Source organism: Pleurodeles waltl, chromosome 8 (assembly GCF_031143425.1).
Source record: "Pleurodeles waltl isolate 20211129_DDA chromosome 8, aPleWal1.hap1.20221129, whole genome shotgun sequence".
NCBI classification, from domain to species: Eukaryota; Metazoa; Chordata; class Amphibia; order Caudata; family Salamandridae; genus Pleurodeles; species Pleurodeles waltl.
The window spans coordinates 1,287,878,792-1,287,891,373 of record NC_090447.1 but is presented as its reverse complement, the minus strand read 5'-3'; the positions used below and the strand labels follow the sequence as shown (position 1 = coordinate 1,287,891,373).

Below are 12,582 nucleotides of genomic sequence, written 5' to 3'. Positions count from 1 at the left end.
AGAGTTGGAATCAGTTTGCCGAGCTGCACATGGATCACAAAAGTTTGTGGAAATGTATGAGATTTTTTAAAACTTCTCTGGATAATTATTGTCAAAGTAAGAGACATATTAAGTAAATGGAAATAGTTATACGTCTATCTGATTTCTGGAAAAGGTGAACATAATTTTCAAATCGATATTTCTTATTACAAGCCCTCCGAATAAAAATGCTTTAAGAATTCTTTGCAAAATCTTCAAGCTAAATTAATTCTATTTACATTGAAAAAATACTAAGTCCTCCAAGCAAAAAGCAGATTACTAGTTTTGGTTAGAACTAAATAGTTGTATACAACAGAGCTCCAAGTAATATACATACGGGCAAAAAGAATGTTATTGGGTTAATTTTGACCAATCTGTATTCAGTAATAGACAATATGAGATCTACCAACTCCCTAGGAAAATTAGAACTGACTTACCCTACTGACAACATGGTAAGAAAAAGTAAACTTGAAATATGGCACACAATAGGAAAATCAATCTATTGATAATTCTTCTGCCATTCACCACAGCAAGGAAGGAGCGGCATTTGGGAAATTCAGACAGGAAAATACAAAACACTATCAGACATGTTTGATTGGGAGTGGTGGTGGCAGAAGTGAGGGTTGAGTCACTGGAAACAAAGATGGAAGCAAGCCAAATGTTGTAAAGTGGTTAGGGCATACATACTGTATCCAAGAAGTGAAGCAAAAAAGTACTAAATATTTGACATTACAACACAAATAAATAGTATTGTCAATAGATCCATGTGTAGGAAGCTGGCTCTGTATATATTATACCAAAATACATACACTCAATGACCAACTCCAGGCCAATTATTTTTATATGGCAAAAATATATTTTGTTACTAAAACCAGAAGAATTTTGTTGCAGGTAAGGACAGTTGTCAAAAGATATCAAGCGTATGTATCAAATGTACTTCGTTTGTTTTTCACAGATAAAGCAGTTTACAAGTAAGTAACAATTTTCTATTTCAAAAGTTGACTGTAATTTTTCATAGGAGTCAATAGAGTCCTGGGGTGGGGGAGGGGAGTTTAGCAAAGAAAACAGATAAGTAGACCACTTACAGTTCCAATCTTCGGGATTTAGGATGTCCTCAGGTCAAAGTTTAGCCTGACCCCAAAAGTGTACCACCAGCAAAACTGGGCAGGCTGGGTGCAGAGGTCAAAGTTGAAGTTGAGTTTGAAATGGAATCCTATGAGGACTGGGGGTGCTCTGTAGAAAATAGGTTGCAGGTAAGTACCAGCGGTTCCATGACACAGGCCTGGGGAGTTTAGATCAGCACTGGGGGGGCCACAGGATCACACCAAACACACCGTCAGCAGCACAGGGGTGGCCGGGTGCAGGGTGCTAACACAGCTGGTCGCCCAATGTTTTTCAGTCGGGTCACCCTGAGGGTCACAAAAGATGCTGCAGGCCAGATCCAGGGAGGTCGGTTCCGGGAAACCAAAGGCTGGACAGGCAGGAGAGGGTCCTGCTGGACGTTGCTGGACCGTCGGTCAGATTCCCCAAGGCCAGGGGGCTGTGGGTGCAGTGGCCTCCTTGGGCATCGGATATCTTTGTCAGATCTGGTCGCGGCCAGGGGGAGAGCCTCTGGATTCAGGCTACAGGCTTCGTCGTGTTGGCCAGGAGAGGTCAACCCTGGATGGACTCAAGGTCCTAATCGCCTGGAGACCTCCCTCTGGACCAGGGGTCCACCTGGACTCGGGCTGTGGGTGGACAGGGCTGGCATATCCGAGGCGGTTATGGAATCTTTTTGGAGATTTCCTTTGGACAGGGCTGCAGTCTTTGGGAGTTCTTGGTCCTCTGCTGGGTAGGCAGGGATCTTTCAAGCTGCAGACAGGCTGGTAGAGCTGGGGCCAAGTGAGGAGTTGTTTGGAGTCTTCACTGCCGGGGTAGGCTAACCAGTTTTTCTTTCTTCTTTTGAGGTCGCCAGGAATCTGGTAAGGTTCCGTGGAGCCCCTAGATATAGGGATGTTATAGGGGTCAGAGGGCAATAGCCAATGGCTATTGTCCCTGAGGGTGGCTACACCCTTCCTGTGGCCACTCCCTCTGGGGAGGAAGGCACATTCCTAACCCTATTAGTCCCTATCCTCCAATTCAAGATGGGAGGATTCTGCAAGGAGGGGGTCACTTCAACTTTGAACACCTTAGGGATGGTCAAGGTTGAAGTGGTCACTCCTCCTTGTTTTTCCTAACTTTCGTGCCGGACTTGCCACCAAAAGTGGAGCTTGGTCCGGGGGGAGGGCAACTTCACTAGTTGGAGTGCCCAGGAGCACTGTAACAGGAGGCCTGAGCCTTTGAAGCTCACCAAGTGTTACAGTTCCTGCAGGGGGATGTGTGAAGCACATCCTCCCAGAGCAGGCTTTGTTTCTTTCTCCAGAGAGGAAAAAGACTCTCACGCCATGGGGTGATAAACTTGTCTGTTAGTGGAAGGCTGGCACAGATTAGTAAGTCCTGCACTAAAGGGTGGGTAAAAATACAGGGGGCCTCTCTAAGATGCCTTTTGTGTGCAACACTGGCATCACTGTGGGTTTATTGTGCTGAGAAGTTTGATACCAAACTTCCCAGCTTTCAGTGAAGCCATCATGGAGCTGTGGAGTTTGTAATGACAAACTCCTAGTCCATGTACTCAATATGACCACAATGCACTTCCAATGTCTAAGAATGGACTTAGCAACTGTAGGAGCATATTGCTTATGCAGCTATGCTCTCACCTGCAGTATAGCACACCCTACCTTAGGGCTTTAAGGCCTGCTAGAGGGGTGTCTTACGTATGCCACAGGTAGTGGTTTGTGGGTATGGCACCCTGGCAGAGGTGCTATGTCAACTTTACCTTTTTCTCCCCACCAGCACACACAATCTGCAATGGCAGCCTTTATGTGCTTGGTGAAGGGCACCTTAGGGTGGCATAACACATGCTGCAACTCGTAAGGACCATCCTGTTCACAGAGCCCTTGGTACCACTGGTACTTTTTACAAGGGACTTAGCTGTGTGCCAGTGGTGTGCCAATTGTGGAAACAATGGTACAGTTTAGGGAAAGAACACCAGTGCTGGGGCCTGGTTATCAGGATCCCTGCACACACTTAGTCAAGTTAGCATCAGATATCAGAAAAAAGTGTGTTTGGGGGGAGTGGGGTACTGCAAACACAGGGCCAGTTTCCTACACAAGACCCCCCATGGTTGTATGACAGAACAACGCATGCGCCAACCACGCATGCCTGAACAACGCGGTCGTAACAATGACCACGGTGTTACCATGAATGCCTTTACCACGCATGCCTTTACAACGATTTTTCGTTGTAAAGGCATGCCTAGTAAAGGCATTTGTGGAATGGCATGCGTGGTTGTAGCATGCCACCCCGCCCTAAAAACACAACTACCCTGACTCCCCCACGTGCTCTAAAAACAGTACCCTACCATCCCCACCCACCCTGAGCCGTAAAACCTTCCCTGACCCCCACACCTGCCCTGAAAACAACTGCCCCCACCCGCCCTAAAATCAAAACTACACTGACCCCCATCCCACCCCTAAAAATCCTACCCGACCTCTTCCCCTGAAAACAAAACTACGCCGATCCCCCACTCCGTCCCTAAAAACGAAACTAAACTGACCTCCCACCCCTAAAAACAAAATTACCCCTACCCCCTGCAAACAAAACTTCCCCAACCCCTGCCACCTCCGCCCCTACAAAGAAAACTACCCTGATACCCCCACCCACCCTGAGCCCTAAACCTTTCCCAAGCCCCCACCGGCCCTTAGAAAAAAGACCAACCCCTAACAAAACTACCCTGCCCCCACCTCTCCCCTAAAAACAAAATTACCCAGGCCCCCCACCCCTAAAAACAAAACTACTCTGACCCCCCCACCCTGCCCTTAAATACAACCCCACCATAAAAACCAAACTACCCCAACCCCCCTCACCCATGCCTTGACAAAACAAACTACCCTAAAAACAACTACCACAATATCCCCCACCCACCCTGAGCCCTAAAACCTACCTCGACCCCACCCCAAAAATAAAACTACCCCGCCCCCAAAAACCAAATTACCCACACCCCGCCCTAAAAAACAAACTAGCCCGACCCCCCACCCCTAAAAACAAAAACGTCCCGATCCCCCACCACCCAAAAAAATAACCCAACCTCCCCGCCCTTAAAAACTAACCCCAACCTTGCATCAGCCGAACTTACCTGACCGCGCCCTCTCCCTTTTTCCTCTGCCTTTACCAGGCATATGCATTGTTCAGCACATGTGTGGTTAAGACAGAGGAAAAAGGGAGGAGTTGTTAACACAATCATGTTAACACAATCATGGTTCCACTTAGATTAACAATGTTGTTGTGGTTCCGGCGTCGTTGAACCGGATGTTTCCAGCCCCCCAGAGGCCAGAAGACTCAGCCAAATCTGGGAAAGTCTTCCTAATCTGCCAGGCGAGGAGGAGTAGAAAAACAGGATGGTTTGTTGCAGGGCCTACTCTGCCCTACATCCTCCTGTCCGAGTCATTCCCTCTGGGGAACTGACCTACCTAAACAATGATAGGACCCAATCTGAATTGCCTCTTGTCTGTCTTTTATTGTCTTCATCCATTCTTTTTTACCTTGGGGCCAGAGGCATCCACCTCTGCTAATTGTATCTTAGACAGAGCCAAACCCTGCTTACCCAAAGAGGCTACCCACAACTGCAGTTACCCCACCATGACCAACAGGGTCAGTGGGGCTATCTTGCTATTTGGTATGGGGTTACAACACCATGCCAAGGACAGAGCAGCCGTAAAGGCTAACACCCCGGAGAGGCCACTGGCAGCTGTCAGTGCCCAGAACCATACCTTCAGCTCTTCACCAACAGGGGAAAGGGCTAAAACACAGGCTTCTTCAGGTTCAGGGTGCCTGTCTACTGGGTTAGGGCGGGGTGGCTACATCTTGTAATGAACACCCTCCTTCCACTCTTTTTTCTGTTAGTGGAGGACCCACCAACTCATGCCTAACAGTTGCTTGACTGGTCAGGACTTCTTGTGGAATTCACCAGTGCCAAATCTGGAGTTCTCCCCTACTGGAGCAGAATCTCGTTGGCTCAATGGAACCTTGGATAAAGTCTGCCCACCCTTCCTGCACTTCTGTTTCTTCTTTTTCTTCTGGGGTCTACCTGCAGACCCTGCAGGGGCAGCACCTACAGAATCATTGGAAGAGGTCTGGCACTGGACCAGCTCCTCTTTTGGGTTCTGACCAACCCCTGGGTTGTCATTTCCAAGGAGACAATCAAGGGGGAGGTCTGTGCTGACTACCACCCTTCTCCAGCTAAGGGTCTCACCCACTTCTAGGGGTACTAAAGCTACAGGCCTATTATTGACCTCCCTGGGGCTAACCTTTACCCTGGCAGTCTCAACTGGTACATACTGGTTTGAGAGCACCAGCCTGGCATGAACAATTGTGTGACTGGCACAGATATCTCTCAGGGCAGTGGCTGGGATTCCATTCACCAGTAGGTGGTGGAAGTGTTTGCTCCCTTATGGAATCTCCAACTCACTTATGGGGCCCACTTTCCAGTTAAGGGCTATGAGGACCTCCTCATCTGAGGAGTCATCCCCAACGGCTACACTGGCTACCTCTGGGGGTTTGCTAGTGCTTTTGTTTTTGTGACCATAAGTGTCCTTGGTGTGGTGCCCTGTCTGTCTACAGTTGTGGCACCATGCCTTAGTAGCATCCCAGTTTTTACCCTGGTACCCATTTTTGTTTTGTGAGGTGTCTTGGGGCCCACCCACCTGGACAGGTTTTTGGGGGCCTATAAAGGATTGTTTTTCTTTATTTCTAGAAGTGTCACCCACTTTCTCCTGCGAAGGTTTTGTAACCCCTTTCTTTTGGTCACCCCCAGTGGAAGTCTTGGTCACCCTAGCCTTGATCCAATGGTCTGCCTTCTTTCCCAATTCTTGGGGATTAATTGGACCTAGGTCTACCAGGCACTGATGCAACCTGTCATTGAAGCAGTTACCTAAAAGGTGTTCTTTCCTCAACAAGTTATAAAGCCCAATATAGTCATGCACTTTGTTTTCAAGTATACAACCATCTGCTGTTTTTACTGAGTAGTCTACAAATTCAACCCAGGACTGGCTTGAGGTTTTATGAGCCCCCCCTTAACCTAATTCTATAATCCTCAGTGGTGAATCCAAAGCCCTCAATCAGGCTGGCCTTCATGTGGTAATAGGATTCAGCATCTGCACCAGTGAGGAGCCTATCCCTACATTTACCAGTGAACAGTTCCCAAAGGAGAGCTCCCCAGTGAGTCTTCTTCAATCTTCTGGTTCCATAGGCACAAAAGCTGTGAACCACTTGGTTATGTCATCACCTTCCTCATACTTGGGGGTGATCCCTTTGGGGATTTAAGGGGTGTCCGAGTGCTCTCTGTCCCTAGTTCTTATGTTGCTGCCACCACTAATGGGTGCTAGGCCCATTTCTGATCTCTCCATTTATACAGCCAGGAGCTGTCTCTCCAAAGCTAATCTTCTGGCCATCCTTGCTAAAAGGAGGACCTCTTTACTGAGACGGTCCTCAATGTTCCCAGAGGAACAGGACTCCCCTGTGGGAGATTCAGATCCTGTGAGTACTATCCTTGGAGTCAGCGGCAAGTCCTCCCTAGTTAGGTTAGGAGGGAGAAGTTCATCCTCCTGATCCCTAACATCTTTCCCATTTGAGGGGAAGTCTTCCTCCTCAGGAGGGTGTTGTTGAGCATACTCTGCGAAGAGCTCCTGGAGCTGAATCGTGGTTGGGTTGGAACCAGTTTTTATTTTTCTGAGGTTGCAAATGTTCCTTAGCTCTCTCATCCTAAGATGGCGGAAGAGGGTGAGGTTGAGTTACACCACCATGTCCTCTGGGCTGCTCATTTTGTCACTTCCTTTTTTTGTTAGCACAGAAAACAGGTAAGTACACTACTTATGATTCCAGTCTTTGGGATTTAGGATGTCCACAGGTCAAAGTTTAGGCTGACCACAAAAGTGCACCATCAGCAACACAGGGCAGGCTGGGTGCAGAGGTAAAAGTTGGCGTTGGGTTTGCAATGGAATCCTATGAGGACTGGGGTGCTTTGTAGAAAACAGATTGCACGTAAGTGCCCGCGGTTCCAGGGCACAGGACTGGGGAGTTTAGATCAGCACCAGGGATGGGTGGCAGGGCAGGGGGGCCCAAGATCACACCAAACACACCCTCAACTGGGCACCCAATGCTTTTCAATGGGAGGACCACAAGGGTTACAAAAGATGCTGCCACCTAGGTCCAGGGGGGTCAATTCCGGGAAACCAAAGGCTGGACAGGCAGGAGAGGCACCTGCTGGACTGTTGATTGGATTCCCCAAAGCCGGGGGGCTGTGGGTGCAGGGGTCTCCTTGGGCGTTGGGTATCTTCGTCGGATCCGGTCGCGGTCAGAGGGGGGGCCTCTGGATTCAGGCTGCAGACGTTGTTGTGTTGACTGGGAGGGGTTAAACTAGGATGGACTTGAGGTCGGAATTGCCTTGGGACCTCCTCTGGACCGGTGGGCCACCTGGACTTGGGCCATGGGCATCTGGTGCAGAGTGGACAGGGCTTGCGGATCCGGGGTGGTTCTGGAGTCCTTTTGGGGATTTCTTCTGGACAGGGCCACTGTCCTTGGGAGTTCTTGGTCCTCTGCTGGGCAAGCAGTCCTCTGGGGTTTTGTAGAGGTCGCTGTTTCTGCAGGATGTGTCTCCTTCTTGGAGCAGGGGTCTTTGAAGCTGCAGACAGGCCGGTAAGGCTGGGGCCAAGTCAGTTATCGTCTAGTCTCTTCACTGCTGGGGTCGGCTAAGCATTCCTCCTCCTTTTTTTTGAGGTTGCAAGGAATCTGGTGAGTAAAGTTCAGCAGAGCCCTTAAATACTAGATTTAGGGGCGTTACAGGCGTCAGAGGGCAATAGCCAATTGCTACTGTCCCTGAGGGTAGCAACACCCTCCCTGTGCCCACCCCCTTTGGGGAGGGAGGCGCACTCCTAACCCTTTCGGTCCCTATCCTCTAAAAACAAGATAGAGGATTCTGAAAGGAGGGGGGTCACTTCAGCTCTGGACACCTTTGGGGTGGTCCCAGCTGAAGTAGTCACTCCTCCTTATTTTTTCTAATTTTCATGCCAGACTTGCTGCCAAAAGTGGGGCTTGTTCCTGGGAGAGGGCATCTCCACTAGCTAGAGTTCCCTGGGGCACTGTAAGAGGAGGCCTGAGCCTTTGAGGCTCACCCCCAAGTGTTACAATTCCTGCAGAGGGGAGGTGTGAAGTACCTCCACCTAGAGTAGCCTTTGTTTCTGTCCTCCGAGAGCACAAAGGCTCTCACCCCACGGTTCAGAAACGTGTCTGTGGGCAGCAGGCTGGCACAGACTGGTCAGTCTTGCACTAAAGGTTGGGTAAAATACAGGGGGCATCTCTAAGATGCCCTCTGTGTGCATTTTACAATAAAACCAACACTGGCATCAGTGTGGGTATATTGTGCAGAGACGTTTGGTACCAAACTTTCCAGCCTTCAGTGAAGCCACCATGGAGCTGTGAAGTTAGTAAAGACAAACTCCCTGCCCATGTACTCAATATGGCCACAATACACTTCCAATGGCGAAGAATGGACTTAGACACTGTAGGTGCATATTTCTCATGCAGCTATGCCCTCACCTGCAGTATAGTTGTACTGCCATTTGTTAAATTTTGTTTTGACCAATGACTTTGTGTTTCACCACTGCGCATATTAGTTGCTCAATGTTCACCAGTAGCACATGGTATGTTTTGTTCAGTTGAGCCGCCTATTGGCTTTGACATGGCATTAGCCATTACTTTCAGTTTACCCGCCTATGGGCTTTGACATTGCATTAGCCATTACTTTCTGTATTCAGTTGAGCCGCCTATGGGCTTTGACATTGCATTAGCCATTACATTCTGTATTCTGCCTATTGGCTTTGACATGCTGTATCCAGTCTAGCCGCCTATTGGCTTTGACATTGCATGCCTATTGACTTTGACATGATGTATTCAGTTTAGCTGCCTATTGACTTTGACATGCTATTAGATATTCTGCCTATTGGCTTTGACATGATATCATATATTCAGCTCCGCTGCCTATTGGCTTTGACATGATATCATATATTCAGCTTAACTGCCTATTGGCTTTGACATGATCTTATACATTGCATTTTATATTCAGCTCAGCTGCCTATTGGCTTTGACATGATATTATACATTGCATTTTGTATTCAGCTCAGCTGCCTATGGGCTTTGACATGATATAAGACATTGCATTTTGTATTCAGCTTAGATGCTTATTGGCTTTGACATGACACTAGACATTGCATTTGATATTTAGGTTAGCTGCCTATTGCCTTTAACATGACATTGCATTTGATATCTAGGTTAGCTGCCTATTGCCTTTAACGTGGAGTTAGATCTTGCAGTTGAGAATCCAAGCTGTGTTTTTGCACCAGAGAACCAAGATGTTTTTCTCACAGTAGACTAGACATGATAAGAGAGAGTACATTGGTGTAGTTTTTTCTTCGCTTGAGCTTGGGAACAGGAGTAGTCTTGGAGACCTGGCCAGTCTCCAAAAGGCTTGCTCAGTTTCCCAGGTCTGAGAGGAGGGGGCACACCTTTGTAACGAATGTAACAGGCTGCAGAGGGTCAGATTCGAATCTGCCGGACCTCGTGCTGGAGCTTGGCGCAGGCTGCCAGCAATCCCGTGTGGGTAGATGAATCTCTCTTTCTCGCGGCTGACAGGGGTCATCAGCTTGCAGACCTTAGAAAGATGAAGCTGTGAATAGTTCCCACACGGTGAAGTATTTGTTTTGCTTTGCATTCAATATCTTATAAATATAACCTGCTGTGTATATTGCAAACTGATATATTTTGTTTGATTAACGCGGACTTGAAAGCTACTAATTCGTCATACATAAAAATTGGGGTTGGGGAAGAATTAACAACAATAAAAGTCTTCTTTGACCTCACAAGTGCATTTCTAGTGTGTTATGTTAGTGCTTAGAAACTAAATAAGAGGAAAGCACTACAATAGTGCACCCTGCCTTAGGGCTGTAACGCCTGCTAGAGAAGTGACTTACCTATGCAACAGGCAGTGGTTTGTGGGCATGGCACCCTGGCACGGGTGCCATGTAGACTTTACCTTTTTCTCCCCACCAGCACACACAATCTGCCATGGCAGTGTGCATGTGCTTGGTGAGAGTCCCTTAGAGTAGCATAATACATGCTGCAGCCTTAGGGACCCTTCCTGGTCACAGAGCCCTTGGTACCACTGGCACCTTTTACAAGGGACTTAGCGATGTGCCAGGGGTGTGCCAATTGTGGAATTAATGGTGGGGCCTCGTTAGCAGGGTCCCAGCACACACACTGTCAAGTTAGCATCAGATATCAGGCAAAAAGTGTGTATTGGGTACTGCAAACAAGGGGCCAGTTTCCTACACTATGCCATTCCACTCCTGTCTGACCAATCACAGCTTCCTTCAACCGAAGAGCTACTCTGAAAGAAGCACCTTTCCATCCCGCTGCAAGAGGTGCAAGCTCTTCTTTTGAGAAAGTCCATCCTATGTGGTAGGGACGGGTTGTTACTTTCACTATTTCTTCATTCCAAAGAGGGATGGAGGCCTTCATCCTACTTTAGATCTCTGCCCTCTGAATGCTTTCCTGTGGAAGGACAAATTCAAAATCTCCACACTGGCCCAGGTTCCAGCTGCATGAATAAGGGTGAATGGATGTTGGCTTGGATCTGCAGGATGCAAATCTGCATATACCCATCCTGCAGTCCCACAGTCATCTGTAATTCCAAGTAGGTCAATTTGTTGTGTTCCCTGTTGGCCTCACTAGTGTTCCTCAGGTGTTCATTGGCAAAGGTTTCCTTTTATAGTGGCTGCCTTGAACAGTAGAGTTCATGGCCTTCCCTCCATCCAAGATATTTAGGCTATGATGTCAATGTTTCAGCCTTTGTCTTGGGTCTCAGTCAGAGTGGTCCTGATGCATCTTGGCCTGGTAACCTCTGTCATCCTGCTTGCTGTCAACACTAGATGGCATGTGCATGGACTCTGCAGTGGAATATGAAGTCTTAGTGGACCCAGCACCAAGGAAACCTGTCAGATTCCATCTAGGTTGCAGGAGGAGACTGCTCATCTACAACCGATCCAGCAGCAGACTCCTCTCCCTACCCCACCCAGAGTTGATACAGATAAGAGATGCATCACTGCTGAGTTGGGGAAGCGGAGTTAAAAGAACTCTGGTCTCTGGCAGAAAACCTAGATCCATATCAATGTGTTGGGAGTTGTAGCCACTTACTTGGTGCTGAAGGCCTTCTTGCAATCCATAAGAGAGAGGCTGGTGCAATTCTCATGAACAACACCAAGATCATGTGGTGCTGCAACAAGCAGAGTGAAATAGGGTCCTGTACTAAGAGGAACTCCACTTCTGGAGTTGGCTGGACAGTCAGGACGTGTCCCTTGAAAGAGGAGAGGAGCCATTGGATGGACCCCAAGACAGCTTTAAGCTTGAACTTCAATCGAACCAACGACCTTCCGCATTTTGTGGGATTGGCTCTGGGCAAAGAAAGGGAAGGTGGTGCAGAAAAGGTCACTTTCAAGGTGGATGGTCCTCTGCATTGAGACCTGCTATGCACTGGACAAAAAGCAGACTCCGGAAGATCTTGGAGCCCATTCTGACAGGCCTAAAGCTGCCAACACTGCCTGGGGGTGCGGAATGCTTGTCTTAGACATCTTTTAGGCCACAATGTGGGCGTCAGTGCACAACTTCACAAAGCATAACTACCCTAACAGCGAGGTCCGACAGGAAGCTCGTTTACCCATTCCATCTTGCAAGACTTTTTGGTCTGAAGCCATTCTACAAACCCTTCACCTTAGGAGGTACTAGTTTGATATCTATTCTAAAGATGACGAATCTGCAGTTAAAAGTATACTTCAGAAGACCAAGTTATCTACCTGGGAAACGCTTTTTCTGGACGATACTTGCTCTAACCGCAAATTTCTTACTGCCCTACCACTTCCACGTTCTGTGGAATGGTGTGTTTTTACTAACTGAAAAGATCCAAATTTAAAGATCTGTACACTGTGAGAAGGTAGCCTCTTTCTAGCACTGTTACCCACACTTTTGGCCTGTTTGTGAGTATATGTCAGTGTGGTTTTACTGTCTCACTGGGATCCTGCTAGCCAGGACCCCAGTGCTCATAGTGAAAACCCTATTTGTCAGTATATTTTTGCCTGTCTCACTGGGATCCTGCTAGCCAGGACCCCAGTGCTCATAGTTTGTGGCCTGAATGTGTATACCTGTGTAGTGCCTAACTGTGTCACAGAGGCTCTGCTAATCAGAACCTCAGTGCTTATGCTCTCTCTGCCTTTAAATTTGTCACTATAAGCTAGTGACCACTTTTACCAATTTCAATTGGCATACTGGAACACCCTTATAATTCCCTAGTATATGGTACCTAGGTACCCAGGGTATTGGGGTTTCAAGAGATCCCTATGGGCTGCAGCATTTCTTTTGCCACCCATAGGGAGCTCAGACAAA

General features: G+C 48.0%; 1 protein-coding gene across 1 annotated transcript in view; it reads right to left on the bottom strand.

Moving 5' to 3' along the window:
* The window catches only part of MIPEP (mitochondrial intermediate peptidase), a 700,113-nt gene that overhangs the window by 100,297 nt on the left and 587,234 nt on the right, over window positions 1–12,582 (bottom strand). The window lies entirely within an intron of this gene.